Here is a 27,545-nt window from a genome sequence, read left to right as displayed (position 1 = left end):
CTGCAGCTGCTGACTTTTAAAATAAGGACACTCGCCTGTCCCGGGGTCCAGCGATGTCGGCACCTGAGACCGAACTGTCCCTTGATCCTCGGGTGCTGCCGCCGCCATTCTCACTGAGGGAATCAGGAAGTGAAGCGTTGCGGCTTCACTGCCCGGTTCCCTACTGCGCATGAGCGAGTCGCACTGCGCATCTACACTGGTCCCCGTTGTGGGAACTGTGTATTTCCCACAATACAACGGGGGTGGGCGGGGGGTTTGCGGCTAGCTGCGGCTAGCTATACCTGGAAGTGGGTGCAGATACCTGTATTATACAGGTATCTGCACCCCCTCCCCCCTGAAAGGTGCCAATTGTGACACCGGAGGGGGGGAGGAATCCGATGAGCGGAAGTTCCACTTTAGGGTGGAACTCCGCTTTAACCCAGCCATTCTCAGACAGGGTTCCTCCCGAGGTTGCTAGTGCCTCTTTGAGCTGTGGCTGATTGACCTCCCATCTGATGGTGTCTGCATAGTTCCAGGTCCATTGTCAGTTAGCGCAGTCAGTAGCTGACTGGTAAGGGGTGTGTGCTAATCAACACTGGTAGGAGGGGGGCAGTCTCTTCATTTATCGCCTATGTAAGGTGCATTTTCCTAATGACCACTGATGGACTAAACTTAACACGGGTCCCCTAAGACCTGAAAATTGTTTCAAGGGGTAAAAAGGTTAAGGGAGGCTTTCCTTATCCAATCTGCATGGAAAGTGTCAAGGCAGATGTTGATTGTCCAAGAACAGGATGGGAGGTGTAAAAGTACTGGAACCACCTTGTTCTAGCTACGTAATCCCATCCTTGATGTCAGGAAGGCTTCATACTAGGTGTTAATCATTCTGTTCACATGGTTGAAGGCGTGAATTGTTGTCAAACTGTCAGGGTGGAGATGGCAAAATGGAATTTAAAGTGGAAACAGGTGGTGTTAAAGGAAGCCCTCCCCTGCTCAGTGATGATTGTTCCAGTTTGTTGGTGGTTTTCATGTGAACCTGTTGACCTCTCTGTTCAAAATGTGCGGCTTACTGTCCTCAAAGTGAACTTCTGCAAAAGGGACATTCTTGTTTTACGAAAAAAGAAAAGATAGACTAAGGCTACATATCCTGGCCACCTTTCTGGACTCTACTGAACATATTGGCCATGAAGCCCTGTGCTGCTGGTGTAGCGGTCCATACACTGCAGTGCACAGCCCTGGAGTGTATATCGATTATATTTTTGTGAAGGCAATCGCTTATTGGTCAGCACCACACTTGACTAATGAGAAGGCTTTTTTTCTTCTGGGACACCTTACCATTAGAAGCCTCAGCATGGTCACAGGCTGTGCTGACCAATGAGTAGTTGCCATTGTGAGCATTTTGATTGACACTGTGTCATGGGGCTGTGTATTGTGGTGTATGAACTGGTACATTGGCACAACGGGGCATCACAGCTGCTATGTGTGGCATGGTCCAAAGGAGTGGCCCGGATATCTTGAGTTAGTCCACCTTCTTTCTTCTTTCTTCTTTCTTCTTCTTTCTTCTTCTTTCTTCTTTCTTCTTTCTTCTTTCTTCTTTCTTCTTTCTTCTTTCTTCTTTCTTCTTTCTTCTTTCTTCTTTCTTCTTTCTTCTTTCTTCTTTCTTCTTTCTTCTTTCTTCTTCTTTCTTTTTCTCTTTTTTTTTTTGTGTGTGAAAAGGTGAACTTGCCCTTTAAGCTGTAGAATGGATGTGGATTCTTGACCTGTAGAGTTTGCGATCCTGTGTTGGGCTATTCGTTTGAACCGTTTTGTTGTCTCTCCAATGGTCTAGCATCCTTCAGCATTTAGACCAGGGGTAGGCAACCCGGGGCCCTCCAGCTGTTGTGGAACTACATTTCCCATGAGGCATTGCAAGGCTGGCAGTTACAATTTCTCCCAGAGGCATTATGGGACTTGTAATTCTGCAACAGCTGCAGTGCCCCAGGTTGCCAACCCCTGATTTAGACCTTTTGCTCTTTATCTGCATGCTTGTATTAGGCCAGGGGCTCAGATAGTAATGAAGTCAGAAGAATATGTCTGCAATGGAAGCCTCCCATATTTTCTCAGTGGAGGTTTTCTTTAAACCATGGGTATTGAACCTTCCTGGGCCACGTTAGAAGAAGAGAACTTGTCTTGGGCTGCACATAAAATGCACTAACAATAAGGTTAGCTGATGAGCAATTCCTCCTGTGACTCTCAGTGGGTAGGGGTGCCCCCACTGGGCCCGTTCACAAAGTGTGTAGAGAGCCGCAAATAGGTGCTGCTACCATCGATCGGTCATAGTGAACGGGGCCAGCAGCTGCACCTATCTGCTGAGAACTGCCGCTACAATTCACACCGGCCCCAATCACCAGTGTAAATGTAGCCCATGTGCTGTGGGGGGGCACAGCCCACCCCAGTACCTCCCTACATTCTGCCATGAAGCATTTGCTTACCTGACATCCCCTGCATCCTCCCAGGCGTGCATTAGCCTGGCTTGTCAATGTAGGCTGCCACAGCTGCTGTTTACATGGCATCCCTACAGATGTGCATGGGTCAGGCTTGTCTGTGTCAGCTGCCGTGGCATTTTCGGCATCTCTCCAAATGGGCCCAGGCTGCATGCTAAACTCTCTGGGGTCACTGGTTGGACACCCCTGCTTTAACCACTTCATCCCCAGAAGAATTTACCCCCTTCCTGACCAGGCCATTTTTTGCAATATGGCACTGTGTCGCTTTAACGGACAATTGCACGGTTGTGCGACTTTGTAACCAAATAAAATTGATGTCTCCCCCCCCCCCCCCCCCATAAATAGAGCTTTCTTTTGGTGGTATTTGATCACTTGTGCAGTTATTTTATGCCCCCAAAAAAAAGCGACTTTTTTTTTTTTTTTTTTATTTACATTTTGCTGTAATAATTATTTGCTGTAATAATCAGTAAGCCAATCGTGTACAGAACGCCTCCAGGTAGCCATATTGCATTTTACAGAAACTTACAGCACTGCAGGTTTGGAAAAGGTTCTTACATTCAATTACAATATGTAATTGTATACGCTATGTTTTATTTATTTTTTTTATTTACTATTTTTTTTCCCACAAAAGTGGAGTTACTCTTTAAATCTGGAAAGCTTTTCACGGGAAGGATTTATTTATGGCCTTCCTGTCGTTATTTCTGCAGTGAATCCTTCTGATAATTGTTACCTGGGAAGTAAATGCCGGATTGCTTCTGTTTAGCATTATATGCAGCCTAATGAGTCTTCAGCATTAATGAATCATTTCCCTATGGACCTTTGACTCAGCAGACCCAAACCGCCCCCCACCCAGGCAACCTCTCAATGCCACTCCACTGCATATTCATCACTTCCGACTAGACCCCCCCCCTCCCCTCCTTTCCATTGACTGGCTGAGTGGACAGATTAAAGGGCAAGTGTCATTACTGATAATGAAGATTTATACAGGATCTGGTGTGCTCTGGAGCTGCTGGAGATTGGATATGGACATAGCATGTCAAAATCCAAATTTACCAACATTTAAAAGGATCTTTAATATAACTCTGCATTAGTAAATATATTTCCCTAGATGAATCTCAAGAGCAACATGGCATGTGACTACAGGGTATGCAACATACCAACTGTACGAAGCAGGCTTTTAATAGTTTAGATGTACGGACCTTTACCACTTCAGCTCCAGAAGGTTTACCCCCCTTTTTGACCAGGCCATTTTTTGCGATACGGCACTGCGTTATTATTATTATTATTATTATACAGGACTTGTATAGCGCCAACAGTTTACACAGCGCTTTACAATATAAAAGGAGACAATACAGTTACAAAATACAAGAGAATTAAGAGGGCCCTGCTCAGAAGAGCTTACAATCTAATAACATTAATTTAACTCACAATTGCGTGGTTGTGCGATGCTGTATCCAAATAAAATTGATGTTTTTTTTCCTCCCACAAAACAAGCTTTTTTTGGTGGTATTTGATCACCTCTGTGGTTTTTGTTTTTTTTTTTTTGTTTTTTTGCGCACTATAAACAAACAAAAAAAGCGAAGATTTAAAAAAAAATAAAATAATTTTTTTTTACGTTCTGCTATAAAACACATTCAATAATTTTTTTTTTTTTAAAAAATCGTATTTCTTTATCAATTTAGGCCAATATGTATTCTGCTACATGTTTTTAGCTTGTAGATTGGATTGCGCAAAGTTATTGCGTCTACAAACTATGGGATAGATTTACGGACTTTTATTTTATTTTTAACTAGTAATGGCGGCGATCAGCGATTTTTAGCGGGACTGCGACATTGCGGCAGATAAATCAGTCAATTAGTGACACTTTTTGGGGACCAGTGACACCAATACAGTGATCAGTGCTAAAAAAAAAAATGCAATCACTGTACTAATGATACTGACAGGGAAGGGGTTAACACTAGGGGCAATCAAAGAGTTAAATGTGTTCTCTGGGAGTGCTTGTTTACTGTGTGGGGGATGGTTTAACTGGGGAAAAACAGAGATATGTGTTCCTGCTTAGCAGAAACACAAGATCTCCATCTTCACCTCTGATAGAACGGTGATCTGCCTTGTTTACATAGACAGACCGCTGTCCTGTCTGCCTCAGGAATGATCGGTGGGTCCCGGTGGACATTGGGTCCCCCAGACCAGCGGATTGGCTCCCACTGTGTCTAATCGCAGCAGGAGCGGGTCACCGGCAGAGCGCGCCCCAGGCCCGCAGAAATAAATCCTGTACAGGTACATAGATCACCCAGAGGGGAATGCTTTTGTTGCAAAAAAAAAAAGTGAAGTTGCTCTTTAAAGCAGGATAGTAATAAATGAATCAGTGCCACCCCCTTTCCCATTGCAAGAGTTAAGAGTAGACTGTTATTCTGACCATGTTTCACGTTATAACCACATTTAGGATACAACATAAAATATGGTCATAGCCATATTCGGCATGGCTCCGCCCCCACAGCCATGTCACTCACAGGAAATGGGCCACAAAAGATATATACTGTATTTATCGTTCCTCGGAGGAGACAGGGAGGGGGCGGGACGAGAGCCGTCAGATTACATACAGGAGAATCTCCTGTTTACTCGGTGGCCTCTCTAATGGGAAGTTCTGTCTCCCTGGGCTGCCATTGGACAACTGTTCTGTCTATCATAGGAGGCGCGACTTTGTATTAAAGAGGCCACTGAGTAAACCGGAGATTCTCCTGTATGTAATCGGTTGGCGCTCGTCCCGCCCCCTTCCTGTCCCTTCCGAGGTTGCAGATGGGCATGGATCAGGCTGCATTTATGGCAGTGGTGAGGCGGCGTTTATGGCAGTGGTGAGGCGGCGTTTATGGCAGTGGTGAGGCGGCGTTTATGGCAGTGGTGAGGCGGCGTTTATGGCAGTGGTGAGGCGGCGTTTATGGCAGTGGTGAGGCGGCCTTCATGGCAGTGGCGAGGCTGCGCTCATGGCAGTGGCGAGGCTGCGCTCATGGCAGTGGCGAGGCTGCGCTCATGGCAGTGGCGAGGCTGCATTGATGGGCACTGACCCTTATTTTTCTTCACACTTCTTTATTTAAAATTGTATTTTTTCCTGAAACTTCCCTCTAAAGTGAAGGTGCGTGTTATACAGCGATATATACGGACTATCCAAATAACACGCCCGAGCTCCTCCTTAGACTCTTCACCACACACAGCCACAAAGACAAGAGATTTCTTGTTGGGCAGTGTATTCGTTAATTTGCATTTAATTTTAATGGTTCAAAAGAATGTCAGGCAAAATGGTCGGCCCTCACACATGTTCACTTCATCAAATCTGACCCTCTTTGAAACAAGTTTGGACACCCCTGACCTAAACCTTTTTTTATCTTGATGCATTCTTTGCATTAAAGTGCTACTAAACCCAGGACCCTGCATTCACTATATCTGATCTCCCACAGTACACAGAACATGGAAATGCAATTACTTTAGTAAATATAAACTGCTAAATATCTTCATCAGCAGTATATAGCGTCTTGTGACTTGTATCAGTGTCTGGTTAAAGCTTGTAGGAGTTTTCATTCTACTCTGACCTATGAGGCTGCAGGACCCCTGACCCTCTGTCTGGACAGTGCTGATTGGCTCTGTGCTAGACACATGCACCCACCCAAGAAAAAAAATACCGGTATCTCTAGCAATACTTGCCAAACTGAGCACGTGCAAAGTGCCCCCCAAGGCTCTGTACTGTCAGGAGATGGATTGGAGTTTGTGGAAGAAGGGGAGTATAAGAAAAGACAGGAGCAAACAGCCTTTCTTACACAATGCAGAGGATTAACCCCTTAGGTTCCACAGTGAGTATAACAAGAATGCTTTACTGCATATAAACACTGATTTACTGTTATGGGTTTAGTAAGAAAGTGTCCTTATTATCCCCCTTCGCCTCTCTGCATTTACCTGAGCCCTCATTCGCTCCACTCACTTCCTCGTCTCGCTGGCTTTGCTGAGCCAATGGCTCCCGCTGCTGTCAAAGCCAGTGACAAGGAAGTGGGGGGCGGGGCGGAGTCCCGCTGTCTGTGTGTATATAGATGCAGAGGGGCTCTGGAGTGAGCCCACATAGTGCCCCATAGGAAGTGCCTTTCTATGGGGGAAATGGCCAGACAGGTAAAGCCAGGAGTGCCAGCGGGGTTCCCAAGTAGAGGAGGTTTGGGGCTGCTCTGTGTAGATCCATGGGACGGAGCAAGTAAGTATAATATGTATGTTCTATAAAATATAATTGCATTTACAACAACTAATAGAAAAAAAGACCTTTATTCATTCATTCTTTTACCCTAAAAAAATAAAAATGTATATAAGAGAATATACAATGCTAGCAGTGTGTTCCTATATGGGAAATGATGACACTGGATGGGATTAGGAGAAGAATAGCACCGGAGTGAGTGTTGGGGACTGAAGTGGAAGAGGATTCATGCTGATTGCAGGAAGTGAGTGAAGCTTACTAATGAGTGCTAATAGAGGTTAATGACCCCATGTGACCTGCCTGTGATAGAGGATCTCCATTCAGGTTTCCACATGGAGTAATGTGACCTGGAGCATTCCTGGGGAAAGACTTCCGGATGTGGGGAAGAGCGAGGAGGGGAGAGGACTAAAAGCCTGCTATTTATAATCTGACATCTCCAGGTTTAAAGGGACTTTAATATCCTCCACATAACATATCCAGGTATATCAGAAACACGGAGTGTAATCACTGTACAAGGAGCCGGGTCTACAATACTGCAATCCCCCCAACCTCTTCCTCTCACCGGAGCCCAGTCCAAAAAACACTCTTCTCTCTAAAACCGGTTCCTGGAAACCCTTCCCTCCCCTCATCTGCTCTCTCTTCTGCTCTCTCTTCTGCTCTCTCTTCTGCTCTCTCTTCTGCTCTCTCTTCTGCTCGCTCTTCTGCTCGCTCTTCTGCTCGCTCTTCTGCTCGCTCTTCTGCTCGCTCTTCTGCTCGCTCTTCTGCTCGCTCTTCTGCTCGCTCTTCTGCTCTCCATCCTCCTCCTCCTCCTCCTCCTCCTCCTCTTCCTCTTCTTTCTCTTTCTTTCTTTTTCTTTCTTTCTTTCTTTCTTTCTTTCTTTCTTTCTTTCTTTCTTTCTTTCTTTCTTTCTTTCTTTCTTTCTTTCTTTCTTTCTTTCTTTCTTTCTTTCTTTCTTTCTTTTTCTTTCTTTCTTTCTTTTTCTTTTTCTTTCTTTCTTTCTTTTTCTTTTTCTTTCTTTCTTTCTTTTTCTTTCTTTCTTTCTTTTTCTTTCTTTCTTTCTTTCTTTCTTTTTCTTTTTCTTTCTTTCTTTCTTTTTCTTTCTTTCTTTCTTTTTCTTTCTTTCTTTCTTTTTCTTTCTTTCTTTCTTTCTTTTTCTTTCTTTCTTTTTCTTTCTTTCTTTTTCTTTCTTTCTTTCTTTTTCTTTCTTTTTCTTTCTTTTTTTTCCTTCCTTCCTTCCTTCCTTCCTTCCTTCCTTCCTTCCTTCCTTCCTTCCTTCCTTCCTTCCTTCCTTCCTTCCTTCCTTCCTTCCTTCCTTCCTTCCTTCCTTCCTTCCTTCCTTCCTTCCTTCCTTCCTTCCTCATGCGCTCTCTCTCCCCCCACTCGCTCTCCCCCTTCCTTTTTTTTTTTTTTTTTCTTTTCCTTCACAAATGTAATACAGGGGGTCCCCTAGTTACAAACATCCGACTTACAAACAACTCCTACTTACAAACGGAGGGAGACAACAGGAAGTGAGAGGAAATCTACCCCTAGGAAGGTAAATTCACTCCTGTAAGAGCTATAATGGTGAAAAGGTACCTCCACTGATGCTTTATCACCAAGGCTTGTTTCCACAACAACCCAAAATTTTCACAATCCAATTGTCATTGGGACAGAAAGGGAGGTGAAATCTTCTGAACAGGGGCACACACAGCAAAACAAATGTTACAGGGGTGTTAACCCTTCCCTATGCTATCCAAAAAGCTTAAAAATAGTTTTTTTTGGCTGGAGCTACACTTAAAAAATGTACCTGATCCGACTTACAAACAGATTCAACTTAAGAACAAACCTACAGACCCTAACTTGTTTGTAACCCGGGGACCCCCTGTATAAGCAAATGAAATGTCTGCAGTCATAAAATAATCCGAGTTTTGTAGCTGCTATAAAGTTGTTGGTGATGTTGGCCTTGGGAGGAGGAGTACGGCAAACAGACCCAAAAGCTGCATAGATATAATATTTTACAGTCATACTTAAAATCCTAAGAACAGGTTTTTCTTCTTTTAAGTTGGGCGTCATTAAAAAGACCCTGTAACCAGACCATTCATTTCATGAACCATGCTTTTATTCAATAAGCTGAAGTTTAATCTGCTTATATTTTGCCTTCCCTTCTTGCTCCTTTCCCTCATCAACATGCTAATGGCTTTTTTCGTAATTTTAAAACGTTTCTATTTTCATTACATACCTTATTTTAGAGCCATTGAAGTCATAACCAAGTCTCTGTTGTTCTCTCTGCAATGCAAGCAGATTATGGATGGTGGTGGTGGGGGGGGGGTGGCTTTGGCGGCAACAGAGTGCTGTACATCGCTTCCTGATCACATCACAGCACTCTGCCTCTGTACTCCTCTCAAGAGCCCTTTACATAAGTATGCAGCCAGTGGAAGTTAGAGAAAAGTTAGAATGCTGTTATCTCTATAAAAAAAAAAAAACTTGGAACAGGTTCATTTTTTATTTTGACACTTTGTCATTCCTGAGGTTCAACTGATACTGCACAGTGTAAGGCCCTGATGCCCAATGTGCGCCCCTCGGGGTCCCTGCAGACAGTGATTTGTGTTGATTTGTAAGGCCCATTTCACATTGGTGCGCTTTTTATAGGGTAACTAAAGAGCATGAAAATGGTTCCCCATTAAACCTTATGTAACTCTTCACACTGCAGAAGTGCTAAGCTTTGAAAAATCCTGCATGCTGCATCTTTGGTGCAATGTTTCAATAGTTCACCAAAAACGCACCTTCTATTGTAAGTCAATGAGAACCCATCAGTGTGAAAGGGCCCTTATAGCAGTGATCTGTAACAGTCTCATGTAATGCGCCTCCAGTCATCATCTCCTGAAGCATGCCTCCACTGTCAGAAAGATTGCATATCATGTTCAGCCTCTATCCCTTTTAGCACAACAATATTCTCAGACCATTACTTGCAGCATGCCTACGGGCTCTGACCGTCTCTTGCAGCATGCCTGCGGGCTCTGACCGTCTCTTGCAGCATGCCTGCGGGCTCTGACCGTCTCTTGCAGCATGCCTGCGGGCTCTGACCGTCTCTTGCAGCATGCCCGCGGGCTCTGACCGTCTCTTGCAGCATGCCCGCGGGCTCTGACCGTCTCTTGCAGCATGCCCGCGGGCTCTGACCGTCTCTTGCAGCATGCCCGCGGGCTCTGACCGTCTCTTGCAGCATGCCCGCGGGCTCTGACCGTCTCTTGCAGCATGCCCGCGGGCTCTGACCGTCTCTTGCAGCATGCCCGCGGGCTCTGACCGTCTCTTGCAGCATGCCCGCGGGCTCTGACCGTCTCTTGCAGCATGCCCGCGGGCTCTGACCGTCTCTTGCAGCATGCCCGCGGGCTCTGACCGTCTCTTGCAGCATGCCCGCGGGCTCTGACCGTCTCTTGCAGCATGCCCGCGGGCTCTGACCGTCTCTTGCAGCATGCCCGCGGGCTCTGACCGTCTCTTGCAGCATGCCCGCGGGCTCTGACCGTCTCTTGCAGCATGCCCGCGGGCTCTGACCGTCTCTTGCAGCATGCCCGCGGGCTCTGACCGTCTCTTGCAGCAGGCCCGCGGGCTCTGACCGTCTCTTGCAGCAGGCCCGCGGGCTCTGACCGTCTCTTGCAGCAGGCCCGCGGGCTCTGACCGTCTCTTGCAGCAGGCCCGCGGGCTCTGACCGTCTCTTGCAGCAGGCCCGCGGGCTCTGACCGTCTCTTGCAGCAGGCCCGCGGGCTCTGACCGTCTCTTGCAGCAGGCCCGCGGCCTCTGACCGTCTCTTGCAGCAGGCCCGCGGCCTCTGACCGTCTCTTGCAGCATGCCTGCAGGTAGAGCTGCACGATTAATTGTTAAAGAATTGAGATTGCGATTCAACCCCCCTCACAATCTTAAAACGGCATTTCCTCGATTCAGTGCAGAGAGTGCTCTGCTCACTGATGACCGCTCTGTCAAAACAAAAAAAACAGGCAGCCTGCCAAGTTTATCACAACATCGCTTAGATGGTGATGAAGAGCAACATTGTAACATTCTAGATCAAAGGGATGAACTTCAGTCTGTTAATGAGGTTAGTTTAACCACCTAAAAACTAAGCCTTTCTGACACTCGTCGGTTACAACTTAAAATTTTTATTTTTTGCTAGAAAATTACTTTGAACCCCAAAACATGATATATATGTATGTATTTTTTTTAGCAGAGACCCTAGAGAATAAAATGGCAGTTGTTGCAATATTTTATGTCCCACTGTATATGCGCAGCGGTCTTTCAAACACATTTTTTTTTGTGGAAAAAATACACTTTAATGAATAAAAAGGAAACTAAACCTTAAAGTTAGCCCAATTTTTTTGTATAATGTGTAAGATGATGTTACGCCGTGAGAATCGTGATCTTTACATTAAGCAAAAAAATTGATTCTTATTTTAACAGCTCTACCAACAGGCTCTGGCTGTCTCTTGCAGCATGATTTGTGGTCTAGGAAGGCACGGGGGGGGGGGTTGGGCGTTGATTTAAGTTATAGTAAACAATCAATAAAAGAAAAAGGCGCTACTACTCCAGATTATGTAGAGATTCTCCTGAGCTGTCGGGTGTCGGATGTACAATCACTCAGCTGCTAACAAAGTAAATGGGTAGAAGACAATCTGCAACTCCATACAATGCTATTCAATAGATCCAAATTTATTGTAACTCCATAAAAGATGAATATATACAGCAGATGTTAACGCGTTTCAGTCATAACGGCCTTTTTCACAACAATAAATTTGAAGAGCATGTATGGAGTTGCGGATTGTCTTCTACTCCAAAGTTATAGTTAAAGTGGATGTAAACCCAATGTCATCCTTTCTAAACTGCTCCCATAGGGGTTATCTATAAGGATATAAATACCTCCTGCATGTATCTTTACCTGTCAAATGTCTCCCCTCTGTCTGTTATGAGACCCGAAAAACTGCAGATTCTGTGGGTGGGTCTGTTGTCTGGAGCTCGGTGGGTGGAGTTGTGATGTCAGTAGACTCCCCGCCCACCTCTACACTCCCCTTGTCAATATGCATTTTCTCCTGTGTATTTCTTACACTGAACTTCTGCTATGATCTCTAACATCCAGTGAAAAGACAGGAAAGTAACCACATGACTTCAGCATGCCCAATCATGCTGAGGTGTGGAACAGCCAATCCCTGCAGAGCTGCTGAAGAAAGGAGTGGGGGTGGGAATTAAAAAATAATGCATGTCTTAGGCTAGTGCACGAGATATGTAAATCACCTGTCACTCACAGCAAGGGGGAGGATTTGACAAAGTTTTTCTCAGTTTGTCAAGATTTTTCTCACTGAACAATAAAAGAGGATTGCTCAGAGATGGATTAACTCTGTGTGGCAAGACTGGGCTCAAATGATAGGAAATCTTATACTCTACATCAGAGATCCTCAAACTACGGCCCTCCAGCTGTTGCAGAACTACACATCCCATGAGGCATTGTAAAACTGACATTCACAGACATAACTAGGCATGATGGAAATTGTAGTTCCTGAACACCTGGAGGGACACAGTTTGAAGACCCCTGCTCTACATTATGACATCAAAAATAAAAATTTCGTGTTTACATCCACTCTAAGCCTCCATACTTTTTATCTTGATTACATTTGTGCATACCAGTTTAGCAGAGTAACATAAATGATTTAAGAAATATCTAGAACCAGTTTACATTGTGTTTTATTCACCACTATTTTCTCCAGATTCCTGTGTGGCTTCCCTGAACTTCCCTTAACTGAGCCTTTGTCTTCCGGAAGCATGCACATAAGGGTGGCTCCGTAGAACTCTGCAAAGCCACCTGCAATCCTTGAACCTGGGGTCTGCGATCTTTGGATTGTCTAAAAAGAAAGGCAAGATTTTAAAGAAGCACACAAGGTGAGTACCAAGGGCCACTGCTGAAACTCCTTTTTTTTTACATTTTAGAGTTTAATACCATGGTTAAGGGCTTAGCTTCTGGGCCTGAATTCAGAGATTACACTTTACTGCTCCTGAAGACTCCGTGATCTGTATACTGCTGACCGCTAACCCACTTTCTATGGAAGAAGAGGTATACTTTCCTTTTTTGTCAGTAATTTTGAATAGGGGATTCTCAGAATGGATGATGTCTGTATGCCAAGGTCAGTGTTGCTGTTCTTATGGCATCATATCAGTATGTATATGTGTGTGTGTGTGTGTGTGTGTGTGTATATATAATATAAAAAAATAAATATACACTATATTACCAAAAGTTTTTGGACACCTGCCTTTACATGAACTTTAATGGCGTCTTAGTCTGTAGGGTTCAATATTGAGTTAGCATACCCTTTGCAGCTATAATAGCTTCAACTCTTCTGTGAAGGCTGTCCACAAGGTTTAGGAGTGTGTCTATGCGAATGTTTGACCATTCTTCCATTTGTAGCATTTGTGAGGTCAATCACTGATGTGGAGGAGAAGGCCTGGTTTGCAGTCTCCGCTCTAATTCATCCCAAAGGTATTCTATCGGTTGAGGACTCTGTGGAGGCCAGTCAAGTTTCTCCACCCCAAACTCGCTCATCCATGTCTTTATGAACCTTGCTTTATGCACTGGTTTGCACTTATGTTGGAACAGGAAGGGGCCATCCCCAAACTGTTCCCACAAAGTTGAACGCATGAAATTCATCCAAAATGTCTTGGTATGCTGATGCTCAAGGGCACAGGTGCCAAACACAAGGCCCGCTGGCCGAATCCGGCCCTCAAGGTCATTTCATATGGCCCTCGCGTCCCTCGCACCTCTCCTGCAGCTGCAGGAGAGCTCCAGCCCTCAGGTTCTCCTCCCGACCCTTACTTTCTGCTTTCAAGCAATGCACCAGCTTCTTCCCAGCAGTAGCATAAGGAAAGGGGGGTGCATTGATGTAAGGGAGAGTTGGCAACTCAACTTCTGATGGTGGGGTGGCTCTTGACTTCTAATGTAAGGGGAGGGTATGCGCTGGACATCTAATCTTACAGATACAACCGGCCCTTTTGAGGGCAATCGTAATGCTGATGCGGCCCACAATGAAATTGAATTTGACACCCCTGCTCTAAGGGTTCCCTTCACTGGAACGACAGAGACAAGCCCAACCCCTGAAAAACAATCCTACACCATAATTCTCTCTTCCACCAATTGATTTGGACCAGTGCACAAAGCAAGGTCCATAAAGACATGGATGAGCAAGTTTGGGGTGGAGGAACTTGACTGGCCTGCACAGAGTCTTGACCTCGACCCAATAGAACACCTTTGGGATGAATTAGAGCGGAGCCTGCCAGCCAGGCCTTCTCGTCTGACATCAGTGCCTGACCTCACAAATGTGCTTCTGGAAGAATGGTCAAACATTTCCATAGACACACTCCTAAACCTTGTGGACAGCCTTCCCAGAAGAGTTGAAGCTGTTTATAGCTGCAAAGGTTGGGCCAACTCAATATTGAACCCTACAGACCAAGACTGGGATGTCATTAATGTTCATGTGCGTGTAAAGGCAGGTGTCACAATACTTTTGACAATATAGTGTGTGTGTTTTTTATATTTATATATATATATAATAGTTAGGTCCATATATATCTGGACACTGGCACAATTTTAGTTTTTTCGGGTATTTACCAAAACATATTCAAGCTATAGTTCTATAATGGATATGGGCTGAAAGTGCACACTCAGGTTTAATTTAGGAATCACAGCTCTTAACCTCCCTGGCGGTATTCCTGAGTGTGGCTCGGGGTTAAAATTCAGTACCATTAGCGGTAACCCCGAGCCACACTCGGGATCGCATTGCAGGATCCTGGGGCGGCTTTACTTACCTTGTCCCCGGGATCCTGCGATGTCACCCGCAGTGTCCGAGGACTCCGTCCTCCTCCGAAGCCTCTCCGTGCCAGGCTCCGTTCCCTGCGTGCGGCGCGACGCACGGGGGCGGAGCCTGGCGGCAAATTAAAAAAAAAAGTAAAAATCATAACACATACAGTACTGTAATCTTACAGATTACAGTACTGTATGAAATGATTTCACATCCCTTTTGTCCCCAGTGCTTTGGCCCATGCCCTGCATGCAGTTTTATATGATATATACTGTTCTTTCTGCCTGGAAACTGGAGATTGTCCATAGCAACCAAAAAGTGTCCCTTTACGTCAAAAGTGGCTTTAGACCAGCTAGAAAACAGCGATAGTAAATTAGAACACTTCCAGAATTGAGCGATAGTGAATTGTGGGGAAATTTATTTTATTACTATTTTTTTTTTTTTTAATTATTTATTTTTATTATATTATAATTTATGTTTTTGTGTTTCAAACTTTATCATACCCGGGATATCTACTAGACTCTGGTTTGGACAGATTTAAGTGTGTTATTGTTAAGATTTACAGACCTACAATATAAAACGCCAAATTTCCATGCAAAATAATTGTACCGCTTTCAGCACCTAAAATCCGGAATAATCATACCACCAGGTAGGTTAAGAATAGCCACCCCCCCCTTTTTTTTTTTTTTTTTTTTTTCAAGGAACGAAAAGTAATTGGACAATTGAATCAAAAGCTGTTTCATGGCCAAGTGTGGGCTACTCCTTTGTTATTTCTTCATCAATTAAGCAGTTGAAAGGTCTGGAGTTGATTCTAAGTGTAATATTTGCATTTGGAATCTATTGCTGTGAACCTACAGCATGTGTTCAAAGGAGCTGTCCATACAAGTGAAACAGGCCATTGTAAGGCTTCAAAAACAAATCCTTCAGAGAGCAGCAACTGGTGAGCTCAGCAACATAAAAAGGGCCTGGACATCCACGGAAGATAACAGTGGTGGATGATTGCAGGATCCTCTCTATGGTAAAGAAAAACCCATTCACAACATCCAGGCAAGTGAAGGACACTCTCCAGGAGGTGAGCGTGTCATTGTCAGTCTACAATCTTCAAGAGAGCAAATACAGAGGGTTCACCACAAGGTGCAAATATCCTTTATCTCTCTCTATATATATATATATATATATATGTGTGTGTGTATGTATATGTATGTGTATATATATATATATATGTGTGTGTGTGTGTGTGTATGTGTATGTATATATATATATATTTTATAACCAAAAATAAAAATTCCTTGTGTGCAATTCAGCTTTTCATGTCATCACTCACTGTAGCTGATTCCCCCTCCCAGCATTTACTGGAATACCTAGCTGATTGCGATATTGTCCCCAACACAAAGAATGTCGATATGTTGGATGACTTTATTTTTATTTTATTTTTTTAAAACTTTAGAACTATTTTTGCTTTGAGCGATGGCAAGAAATGGAATTGCATAATGGCACAGCTGAGCCATTCTTATTAAATTAACAACAAATGAATCATGAGATGGAATTCGTTTTGTTACATTTTGTGTTGCTAGAAAAAACGGCAAAATTTAAAATCCGGAGTTCCCCTTTAACTCTGGGCATCCAGATAATCAGGCAGTGCGTTTGGATGAAGGGTTCCACCTGCCAGAACATTTGTAATTCTCTTCAGCCGGTCTTGTGATTCACACTTCCCAGGCACATGGCCTAGCCAATCGGGTGACATCATTATTAACCCCTGCAGCGCTGCCTGTCAGATGCAAGCACATTGGATTGTGAAAGAACGGCCTTACCCTGCTGTGGTCCTCCTCGTCTTCCTCGTCTTCCTTCTCCAGTGAGTTAACTAAACTGCTTTTGTCTCCTAAACGCATCTTAGATTGACACACAAAAAGTCAGACCTCCTTATCTGCCTACTTGTTCCAGGTCTGTTACTCAGCCAGGCAACTAGCATTTCTCAGAAAGGAGAGCTCAGCAGTGGCAGTCTCTGAATTTCTTTTGTGACAGGTTTGCTTTAACATGGGACTTCAGAGATATTTTGTCATTTGGAATGAATAGTGGTATTCAGAGTATGGCGAAGTCTAGCGGATGAGTCACTGCATTCACATGGGGGCCAGGAATTGGGCTTTATCACCATAGTATTATTCTTCTCCATAGTGTGACTGCTATCTGTCCAGCTCACCCTGACCTCTCCCTGTGACTGGAGATGTGCCGTGTGTTTTATTACTCACTGACCTTCCTTCACATGGGCCCAGGCTGACGCATTGTGTAGGAGGCTGCAGATCTGTTTTGTAATGATTCACGTCTAATAATCTGCTATCCAAGCTCACGCCGCACGCATTAAAGGCGCACCAACCTCGGAAAGTTTTCTCGTATGCTTCCATGCACAGCACAGCTTTGTTATATCTGTGAGATAAATGCAAAAAATACCTGTTGATCCTGCCAGAAGTCCAATGAGCTGATAACTTCCTGGGCTCTATGCCTTGGCTGACTGGTAACCATTAAAAGTGTTGCCCATGTGGCGCTACCCCCTGTGGGAGCTGCTGGTAATTGGGCCTATTTCCCCAACTCATAGCTTGCACAGCCAGGCACACTGCATTTTCAGCTTTCTTTCTCTGGCTCAAGAATCGGTCTAGGGGTTTCTTTTAAGGGTTTTTATTGAACAGTTGAACAGGAACTTGGATAGTAATGGGGAGCATGGGATACCCGGAACTGGAGGAGGTGAGAACTTGCTTGAGGCATTGCACAACCTTAGACTGCACTATACTTTCTCTTTGATTTGCACAGCTCCTGGCTGCACTGGACACAGAACTGGTCCACACGTGTGAGGCTCTGCCTTTCATTTGAATGGGTTGCCGTGCCTCTTAAAGTGGAGGTCCACCCTATAAAAGGAAATGGCATTAAAATTCATAGAAAAAAAAAAAAAAAAATTTTTAACTTACCTGAAACCCCTGTTGCTAGACAGTCTTCCTAATCTGCCTTTTCCTATTCCGCGGCGCTTCCTCCTCCTAAGGTGAGCGACCCCGTTGCCTTCTGGGACATGTGAGTGTCCCAGGAAACAACGGGGCCATTCACAGAGCGCCGCGCCGCTCGCGCATGCACAGTAGGAAACTGGCAGAGAAGCCGCAAGGCTCCACTGCCTGTTTCCCTTAGAATGGAAGCGCCGCCTGCTGATCCGATGGACAGATCGGCCTCGGGGGGGCCGACATCGCGGGCTCGCTGGACAGGTAAGTGTCCTTATTTAAAAGTCTTTAAAAAAAAAAAATGCCCGGAACCCCCCTTTAAAAACACAGGGAAAAAGCTTCCTGCTCCCTCTTTAAAATCACAGCCCGCACTAGTGGAGTGTAGGTTCTAGAGCTGCACAATTCTGGATAAAATTAGATCACGACTCTCGGCGTAACATCTTTCGCATTATACAAAAAAAAAAAAAAAAGGATTTACTATTAAGTGTTTTTTTTTTTTTTTATTAATTGAAGTGTATTTTTTCCCCCCGAAAATTGCGTTTGAAATACAGTTGCGCAAATATAGTGTGACATAAAATATTGCAACAACTGCCATTTTATTCTATAGGGTCTATGCAAAAAATATATATAATGTTTGGGGGTAATTTTTGTAGCAAAAAATACAGATTTTTACTTGGAAGCAACAAGTGTCAGAAAAAGGCTTAGTCTTTAAGTGGTTAAATAAACTGTCCTCCTTTTACAGACTGAAGTTCATCCCTTTTGATCTAAAGAACCAAATGATACAATGTTTCTTTTTATCTTTCAGCCAATGTTGTGATAAATAATTTATGGGCTTTTTTTAATTTTTTGTTGACAGCTGTCAGCTGTGAGCAGAGAACTGCTCTGCACTTGTTACATAGGATACTGGAAATGTCAGATTAAAGGAGTTGTAAAGGCAGAAGGTTTTTTATCTTAATGCATTCTATGCATTAAGATTAAAAAACTTTTGTGTGTAGCACCCCCCCCAGCACCCCCCTAATTCTTTACCTGAGCCCCTTCTCTCTCCAGCAATGTCCACGAGTGTCTGAGCCGTCCGGGACAGTCTTCCTGATTGGCTGAGACACAGCAGCGGCGCCCTTGGCTCCCGCGGCTGTCAGTCAGCCGATCAGGGGAGAGGGGCGGGGCTCTGTGTCTGAATGGACACAGAAAGCTGTCACTCGGCTCCAGTGCCCCAATGGGAAGCTGCTGACTGGAGGGGGAGGGGGGGGGGGGGGCCAGGAGCAGCAAAGAGGCACCCGAGAAGAGGAGGATCCGGGCTGCACTGCAAAATCAACTGCACAGAGCAGGAAATTATAACTTGTTTGTTATTTAAAAAAAAAAAAAAAAAAAGCCTTTAAAATCACTTTAATATCGTGAGGGGGTTGAATTGAAAACACAAATTTTTAATGATTGTGCCGCTCTAGTAAGTTCCCATTGCTGGAAGCTGCAGTGGCGATTTCCAATGTGTGAGGGTGCCAGTAGGATTAATGGGAGCCACACACATCTCCTGCATTTTTCTGTGTGGGTGGTCGATGCTGCAGGAACAGTTTCGGACCCGCAGCCGGAACCCATCTGCACAAATGTGAATCAAGCCTTAGGTGATGCACAGCTCGTGACTGCACTGGCTTGTAAGGGAAAGCATCCCACACTCGCTTCTTTTCCTGTGTAGCAGGATTAAGTACTCGCTCAGTCCCAAAAGAATAATAATAATTATTATTATTATACAGGATTTATATAGTGCCAACAGTTTACGAATTGAGCTTCCTCACACCTGTTCTCCGGGCTCAATCCAGTCTCTGACCTAGGTTCTCTCTCTCTCTCTCTCTGTCTCTCTTCGGTAGCCCCCCAGCTAAGCCAAGCTGGGACCTTAATGTCTTCAAAGAGGGCTCCTCATCCGTCTCTCTGCCCCAGGGGCAGAGCCCCCAGCACTGGGGTCTTCTCCAGAAGGCTGAACCCTGGCACTCGGCCCCTGTCGCTGTAGGCAAATAAAAAAAAATTCAGAACATTTATGAGCTCTCCCTCCACCTACTGGGCACGTCTCCCCAAGGATTGGTCGAACACTCCTAAATATTCAAGCTGCCTGCCCTGCTCTCTCTCACACTATGCTTTTCAAAATATCTAGACGATAAGGGGTAGTAGCAAAACGGCAGCCTGTGAGACACTGAACAGCCCAAAGCAATCAAACCCTGCTCCACTGATTACAGAGGAGCTAACTAAATTTTTCTAGCAGCCTACTCTAAACTAGAAATGGTTCTACACCTGTTTCTATTTAAACTATAAAACATCTCCCCTTCTGTTCATCTCCCTAACATTGGGCAGGGTGTTCTGTAGGTGTTTGTCTTTGGGTTACAATGCAGTTTCTTCAGATACACTGCACATTCAGATCTGGTAGCCATTGGTGAGACAGTTGGTTTGGCCTAAGAGGGATTTGCTCAGAATTGGTTGTATTTGTGCGAAATGATGGGGTCCTTCAAAACCGTTCATGTACCACCAACCTGAAGAGTAGTCGTCCTGCCCCTTATTCACAGACCTATCAACTAGTGAGCAGGATTCAAGGGAGATGCTTTTTTTTTTTTTTTTGTCTTGACATGGGTAAGGATTCTGTGGCTTATGGGGGATCCCCTATGATGTCAGTGACCTAATAAGGGATTACTGTACTTTATTAGGCCCTAGTTTAAAAGAGGTATGGCCAGAGCTTTTTTGGCCATAATTTTTTTTTTTTTCCGAGTCACAGGAGTGCACTTACTTTTGGTCTCCTGTTAGCCAGAATCAGCAAATAGTAGGCTATAGCCCACTATTAGCTGATGTCACAGAGCCACTGAAGGCACTTGGAAGAGCTTGACCATGTTGTCGGGATCCACCCAGCTGCCTATTTGACAGGTGGCTCCAGCTCTCTGGCTGAGAGCCGAAGCCAGCTGCGACCGCCACCCCACCAGCTTGACTCTCCAGTGAGCGCTGGAGGGGCAAAGTGGAGAGCAGTGACTGAAGTCACCACTGTTCGGTCAGAGTTGACTGTGAACTGAGTTATCCGCTTTCATGTGATCGCTCGGTTCTCGGGCTTGGTACTGGCAGGTGACACATGCAGCATCAGTCCGATTTTGCAGCGTGGAGGTGAGTATGTGTGGTGTGTTCTTTAACCCTAAACTACTTTTAATAAGGGAGTGACATAGTAATTCCTTTTGTTATGGGGAATCTCCTCATGTTTCCCACCACAAGGAAAGCCTAAAACCTACAATTTGGTTTAGATATTCTTGTGATTCATCAGTTTATGGCAGTTTCTTAGTGATTGAACATGGAACCGAGATCCTCCTACCTGTGTCTGCATTTTCCTGTTGATTACAAGGCCACCTCTTGATGGTAAGAGAGCTGACTTGGCAGTGAGAAACAGGAGCTTATAGGAGGATGCAATGTATAAATGGATTTACATGTAGCAGCCATTCTCGATCAGGTTATGGAACTCTAGGGTTCTTCTGGGGGTTGCAAGGGGTTCCTTGGGCTGTGGTCGATTGACCTCCCATTTGATGGTGCCTCCATAGTTTCACAGGGTCAACGGCACTTGGAAAAACCAGCAGTATAACACAATTGAACTTTTTTTTGCTGTCTAAGTATTTCATTCTGACCTTGACTGTAAATGTTGCATTCGTCCTACTAACACACCATGTAAAAGGCATTTTTTCCCATTGACCCCCAATGAATTGGTTTTAGTAAGGGTTCCCAAGACCTGAAAATTATTTAAAGGGTTCCTCTGCTTTAAAAGGTTGCCACCTGCTGTACTATAAGTTTAAAGCTTGATTCACAAATTCCCACGTGTGTTGCTGTACTGCATTGCTGCCAAGTGTTTTCAGGCATTGGGAGCTGGAGAAAAGTGTACATGTTCAAAGAAATACCGTATATTCTCCTTAAATAGGTGGAGGCTGATGAGGCTTACTTTCTTCTCAGGGATGCAGCCAGGGTACCAAAAAACCAAGTCCGCCCTTGCGCACTCCACCTAAAGTGAAAATTTGTGGAATGTGTCATATTGCATAACATGTTCTCTCCTTTCTCCCTATCTCTTCTATTTTACCTCATTGCTCCCATTTTTTCTTTCTGTCAGGATTGGTTCACTCTTTTGGCTGCAGTAACATGTGCGCTAATGCATTACCGCATTGCATGAAGATTTGTGTTTTGCATAGGGGTGAGCTGCAGTGCTATTCTTAACGGTATCCCAATGTGCCTTTCCATTGGACGGGCAGTGCAGCCAACACGGATGGCAACACGCTTTCATGAATTGTGGTGTTTTTTGCTACGAAACATAGTACATGCATGTTTTTTGGTGTATTTTGGTGCATTAGGTAGCCCATTCGAATGATTGGGCTGCCTTAATGCAGCTCACATGATTGCACTTCAATGCACATGCATTACCACAGTGCAAAAGTGTGAGAGTAGCCCTACAGTGGATGTAAACCCAATGTCATCCATCCTTTCTAAACTCCTGCCATAGGGGTTATCTATAAGGATATACATGCCTCCTGCATGTATCTTTACCTGTCAAATGTCTCCCCTCTGTCTGTTATGAGACCCGAAAAACTGCAGATTCTGTGGGCGGATCTGTTGTCTGGAGCTTGGTGGGTGGAGTCGTGATGTCAGTAGACTCCCCGCCCACCTCTACACTCCCCTTGTCAATATGCATTTTCTCCTGTGTATTTCTTATACTGAACTTCTGCTATGATCTCTAACATCCAGTGAAAAGACAGGAAAGTAACCACATGACTTCAGCATGCCAAATCATGCTGAGGTGTGGAACAGCCAATTCTGGCAGAGCCGCTGAAGAAAGGAGTGGGGGTGGGAATGAAAAAATAATACATGTCTTAGGCTAGTGCACGAGATATGTAAATCACCTGTCACTCACAGCAAGGGGGAGGATTTGACAAAGTTTTTCTCTGTTTCTTAAGTTTTATCTCACTGAACAATAAAAGAGGATTGCTCAGAGATGGATTAACTCTTTGTGGCAAGACTGGGCTCAAATGATAGGAAATCTTATACTCTACATTATGACATAAAAAAAAAAATAAATTTAAATTTCGGGTTTACATCTACTTTAACTAACCTCAGTGTCTCCTCTCCAGTTACTTTTTAGTATTGCTCACCTTTGCGTAGAAATAGTCTTGTTCGCCAGCTGTTACCTGTATTACCAAATGGGAAATGTCTTTCTGCTCAATCCTGGAGATTAAAGGGAACATCAAGGTGTATATATGTCTGCTGCAAAGAATAGTGGTTTCTCCTTTAGTCATAAGTAATCGTCACTCTGCAGGTAGGTATCAGCATCTAGAAAGGTGGGCTGGGATGGTCTGCAGACCATCTCAGCAGTAGTAGCTGCAATCCTCAGGGCATACACTTGGAGACTTGGGGCCGTTTCTTTGTAGAGCCTTTGCTTTTTATAGAATTGATATTAAAATTCCTATGATCACTGTTACATATGTGGTAGGGGTTACTTGTGAGACAGTCCTGGCCTTTTCATGCGTTTCCTCCAGAGTGTCTGGAAGCAGATGTTTGATGTCACATCACAGTACAGGTTTCATCTCCCACCGTTCCCCCTGTCTGTATTGTGGTCAGTCCCGTCCAGCACAGAGAACTTCAGAGTGTTCATTGTGTTTAATTCCCACTAGTATGCGGTGCTGGTGGTCCTATGATGTACAGGTGGTCTGTAGGAGGGCGGCAGCTGCTATATATGATGCTTTCACTACAGCGGCTGCCAATATCCCTAGAACAAGCTATTTTTTTCCCTGTGCTAATCACTCATTCTTACACTAATATTTTCTTTTTAACTCTTCAGGGCCTGTGCATGAGTCCGTGATTTTGTATTTTGCTCATAATCCATTGCAGTTATGTTCAAGGGTATAATCCATATGGTGTGTGATGTGTTTAATGCTGTACAAGTCCTATTCATTAAGTCAAATGTCACTACGAATGCGAAGACCAGTAGGAACCTCAGTTTGAGTTCCAGGTATTGGTTAGCGTTTGTCTTTTTTTGTTTTTTTTTTTTTGTTTAAGGGCATACATTGATTACATATATACATTGATTACGATGGTCGTCTACACTATATGCATAAAAATTTCCAGACACTCCCTAGTACAAGTTTATAATTAAACTAAACCTAAGGTGCAAAATACCGTCCCAGTCCAGACTGTGAAGGCATAGTGGGAACCTCAGGGTGCCAGCCCATCAGGTCTATTTTCAGGTTAGGCAGTGCTGGGAACGTCTGGGTGACCTGATATGTAGATTCAAAAAGTCGGACACCTTGACTCACATCCTAAAGCCTGGTACACATGATGAGATTATCGCACAAATGATCATCCTTTTTTGCATGCTAGTCTCATCAAAAGTATCAAAAATGAAGACTTTTCTAAAGTTACGAAAATTTTTGTACAACAGAGTAAAATTTGGAAGTATTGTATTTGTATTTTCGGATGAAAACTGTACTGATGATGCCATCGGATAATTTCGCACGACCTGTCCTGATCAGCCAGATTATCGTACGTTCGGTTCGAAAGCGGTCTTTTTCAGATAATTTTCTGACCATGTGCACTGGCCTTAAGCCTTGGTACGGGATGGGGCCAGGCTCTTTACCTAACCGTAAGCTGCCCCTAGGGCTGTCGCACTGAAGCTCTGGGGATGGAGTGGGGAAGGTTAGCATGGTATAGTTTATGGGTGGTAGAATTATTTCGAGCCAATATAAATGTAAAACTAACGAGTATAAAAAGAAAAAGTTTCAATGTTCCCCTAGTCTAAAACTAAAATAAAAATTGTTTTGACTAGTGGTACACGTTTTAAAAATGATCGTGTTCCCCACCCTCCCCTTCAACAAAATATCTGCTTTCCACTACACCGCCCTCTGACAGCACAACTAGTCTAGTTAAAATTTTATAAGCTGGAGAAAAACAGGAAAGCTAATTTTGGCAAAACAAATGTATTTTTCCTAGCTTTATTAATGGGCCTGTAAAGCTGGCCATACATTGATTGAAACTTGTCCGGTTCGGCACGAACTGGCCGAATTACGATTCATGTTTGGCTGTTCCTGTTCATGAATGGGCTTGTTGATATGTTTTTGCTCGGTCAGCTCAAGCAGCCAATTGGCTTCAGCTCTGAATAGTGTATTCTGACAGTGGGGGAGTTCCGCTGTCAATGACACAACTGAAAGGATTTCCCTACCCAACTCAAATGTGTGTATAGGGAAATCATTTCAGTTTTTTTGTTCAGCTTCGACTGATTCCCCCATTTATTTTATTTTTTTTTTTCTTGCCCTGCTTATCTGAAGGTGGTATCTACACATTTCAGATACTCACCCATCCAGTGGATCCAGCATTGTCCCGCTGAGATTTTCTCATGCCCGGCCACAGCTCTGTCCCACACTGCCATGTTCTCTGACGTCATGCAGAGGCCTACTGGCTCTTCCAGGTTCAGCGGGCCTCTTGATCATGCGCTGATAGGCCTGCCCCCTCCTCCTTTCCTTGAATGAAAAGCTATGCCTCCTGGGAAATGTGCATATCCTGGGAGGTACAGTGGGCAGTGTGTGTGTCAATCGCCTAAGGCGAATGACTTGTCTGGGGAGGCGGGCCCGGACAGTTTTTGCAAAAAAAGTAAAAAAAAAACAAACAAACAGCGTGATACTTCTGCAGGATGGGAGGAAGGGTGGAATGGGAGGAACATGTGGAAGAGGGTGAAGGTCCGCTTTAAGACCATGTCACCTTATTGTATACTGAAGTAAAGGTGCCCGTAGACTTGAGATTGCTGTCTGGAACAATTGACATTTTTGTACAGGTGTGGTTCAACATTTCTGTCTTTGTGAACTATGATGATGCTGAAAAATCACCCCAACTTAGCTACTTTAAAAAGTTTTTGAACACCTGACCATCACACCTAAGCTTGTTGGACATTCCATTCCAAAACCATGGACATTAATGGAGACTTTGCCCTCCTCTCTTCATTTGTTTTAGCTCCTCACTCTTCAGGAAAGGTTTTTCATGAGATATTAGAATATATCTGTGGGCATTTTGTGGCAATTCAACCAAAAAAAAAAAAGCATTTGTACAGGCTCAGGTACTGATGTTGACGAGAAGACCTGGCTCACAAACGGCATTCCAGTTCATCCCAAAGGTGTTAGTAGGGTTAAGTTCAGTTGAGTTTTTCCAGGTCAGGCTTGTCAAAACATGTCTTTATGTAGCAGACCTTGTGCACAGTCATGCTGGAACAAAAAAAGGTCTTCCTCAAACTGGTACTACTGTACAAGATTGGACACTCACAATTGTCTGAAATGTATTTGTATGATTTGACATGCCAGTACACTTCACTAGAATCATCTGAACTCCATGTTTTGGAGGGCATCTGTGCACTTTTGGCCATATAGTTTATCTTTACAGAGAAAACAATACCAACAGGAAAGTAGAAGACCATTCCCAAGCAAGGGGACTTTAAAGGCTTCATACTTGAGTCAAGGTAACAGTCAAATTCCATAAAAATCAATTTTATTTCACAATTTGAATATTAAAAATAGGTCATTCTCGGCCATATAACTATAATCACAACAACAATCATCACATAAAAAAACAAAGGTTCCAGATGAGATCCAAAGTTGATTCTGGTGCATCTCGCTGGCTTCGGCTGAAGCGTTTTTCTGCCAGTTGGTGCTTTCTCACGGATGCCGTAAAGGCATCACAGTGCTAGTAAATGCCAGGCACACACAAACTCCAGAGCTCTAAAGGGACGACATGCATATGATAGATCTGCCAACCCCCACCAAGAAAGGCAAGGGACAGCATCACAGGCATTGGACCACATGGAGAGGAGACGGGGCTGCGACAAGCCAGCCCACTTTAGCAATAATGCTCAATCAAATGTCTTCTATGCAGCATAAAATGCAAGACTGCATGTATCTTTTCAGAGCACTCAGACACATGATCATCACACACAGTTCCACAAATATCAGCTGATTTGTAAAGCAGTTCTCCCTTGTGTGTATTTATAGAACTGTCTAACCATTTGCCGACCAGCCCATAGAAAAAAATACATTGTTACTTTGACGTTAAATACTGGGGTTATGGAGGCACCGGTAAAACTGGAAGTGATCCGATGCGGCCATTTGGGCAGGAAGTTGAGTCAGGGCAAGATGGCCCCCACTCGGGTCTATGCGGTTGGAGGAATGGCGCGAACTCTGACATTGCTTACCATTCTCGAGCATAAACAAATTATTTTTTTTAAAGTCAAAATGTCCAAAATAAATTTAAATGGTATATTTTAAAGGTAAATGAGAGTTCTGGGATCTTTTTGACCCCAGATCTCTCAATAGGGAAGACCTGTCATGCTTATTTTTATTTCAAAGGGTGCTTACATTCCTTGTAATAGGAATAAAAGTGATTTAAAAAAATAAAAATCAAGGGACAGTGTAAAATAAGAGGGAAAAAAAAAAAAATTGGAAGCTCCTCATCCCTCTGTGCTCACGCGCCGAAGCGAATGCATACGTAAGTCATGCCTGCATATGTAAACTGTGTCCAAACCACACATGTGAGCTATCACTGCGATCGTTAAAGCAAGAGCAATAATTCTAGCACAAGTCCTCCTCTAACTCTAAACGGGTAACCTGTAAAAAATTTTTAAAGCGTCGCCTATGGAGATTTTTAAGTACCGTAGTTTGTCTCAATCCCACTAGTGTGCACAATTTTAAAACATGACATGTTGGGTATCTATTTACTCGGCATAACATCCTCTTTCACATTATACAAAAACATTAGGTTAACTATTGTTTATTGATTTTTTTTATTTTTTTTTTTAATTGTATGACAAAGTAGAAAAAACAAGGACATTCGCGGTAATAAGTATTTGTTACATATGCTAATGCCATAGAGTAAGGCTACTTTCACACGGAGGCGGTTTTCAGGCGCTTTAGCAATAGAAATAGCCTCTGAAAAGCGCCTCCCATTCATTGCAGTGTGCCTTTTCACACTGGGGTGGTGCACTTGCGGGTAGTTACGAAAAATCCTGCAAACAGCATTTTGGGGCAGTTTGGGAGCGCTGTAAATGGCA

General features: G+C 44.0%; 1 protein-coding gene across 2 annotated transcripts in view; it reads left to right on the top strand.

The window, feature by feature from the left end:
* Window positions 1–27,545, top strand: part of PTPRA (protein tyrosine phosphatase receptor type A) — a 261,197-nt gene that overhangs the window by 57,444 nt on the left and 176,208 nt on the right. For both annotated transcript variants that reach the window (XM_073610999.1, XM_073610998.1), the window contains exon 2: window positions 12,411–12,582. The gene's annotated coding sequence lies outside the window, so the exon portion shown is untranslated. The remainder of the gene's footprint in view (window positions 1–12,410; window positions 12,583–27,545) is intronic.

Source organism: Aquarana catesbeiana, linkage group LG01, assembly GCF_042186555.1.
Source record: "Aquarana catesbeiana isolate 2022-GZ linkage group LG01, ASM4218655v1, whole genome shotgun sequence".
In the NCBI taxonomy this organism is placed as follows: Eukaryota; Metazoa; Chordata; class Amphibia; order Anura; family Ranidae; genus Aquarana; species Aquarana catesbeiana.
Note: the sequence above shows the minus strand (reverse complement) of the source record. Positions and strands in the feature narration are given on the sequence as shown.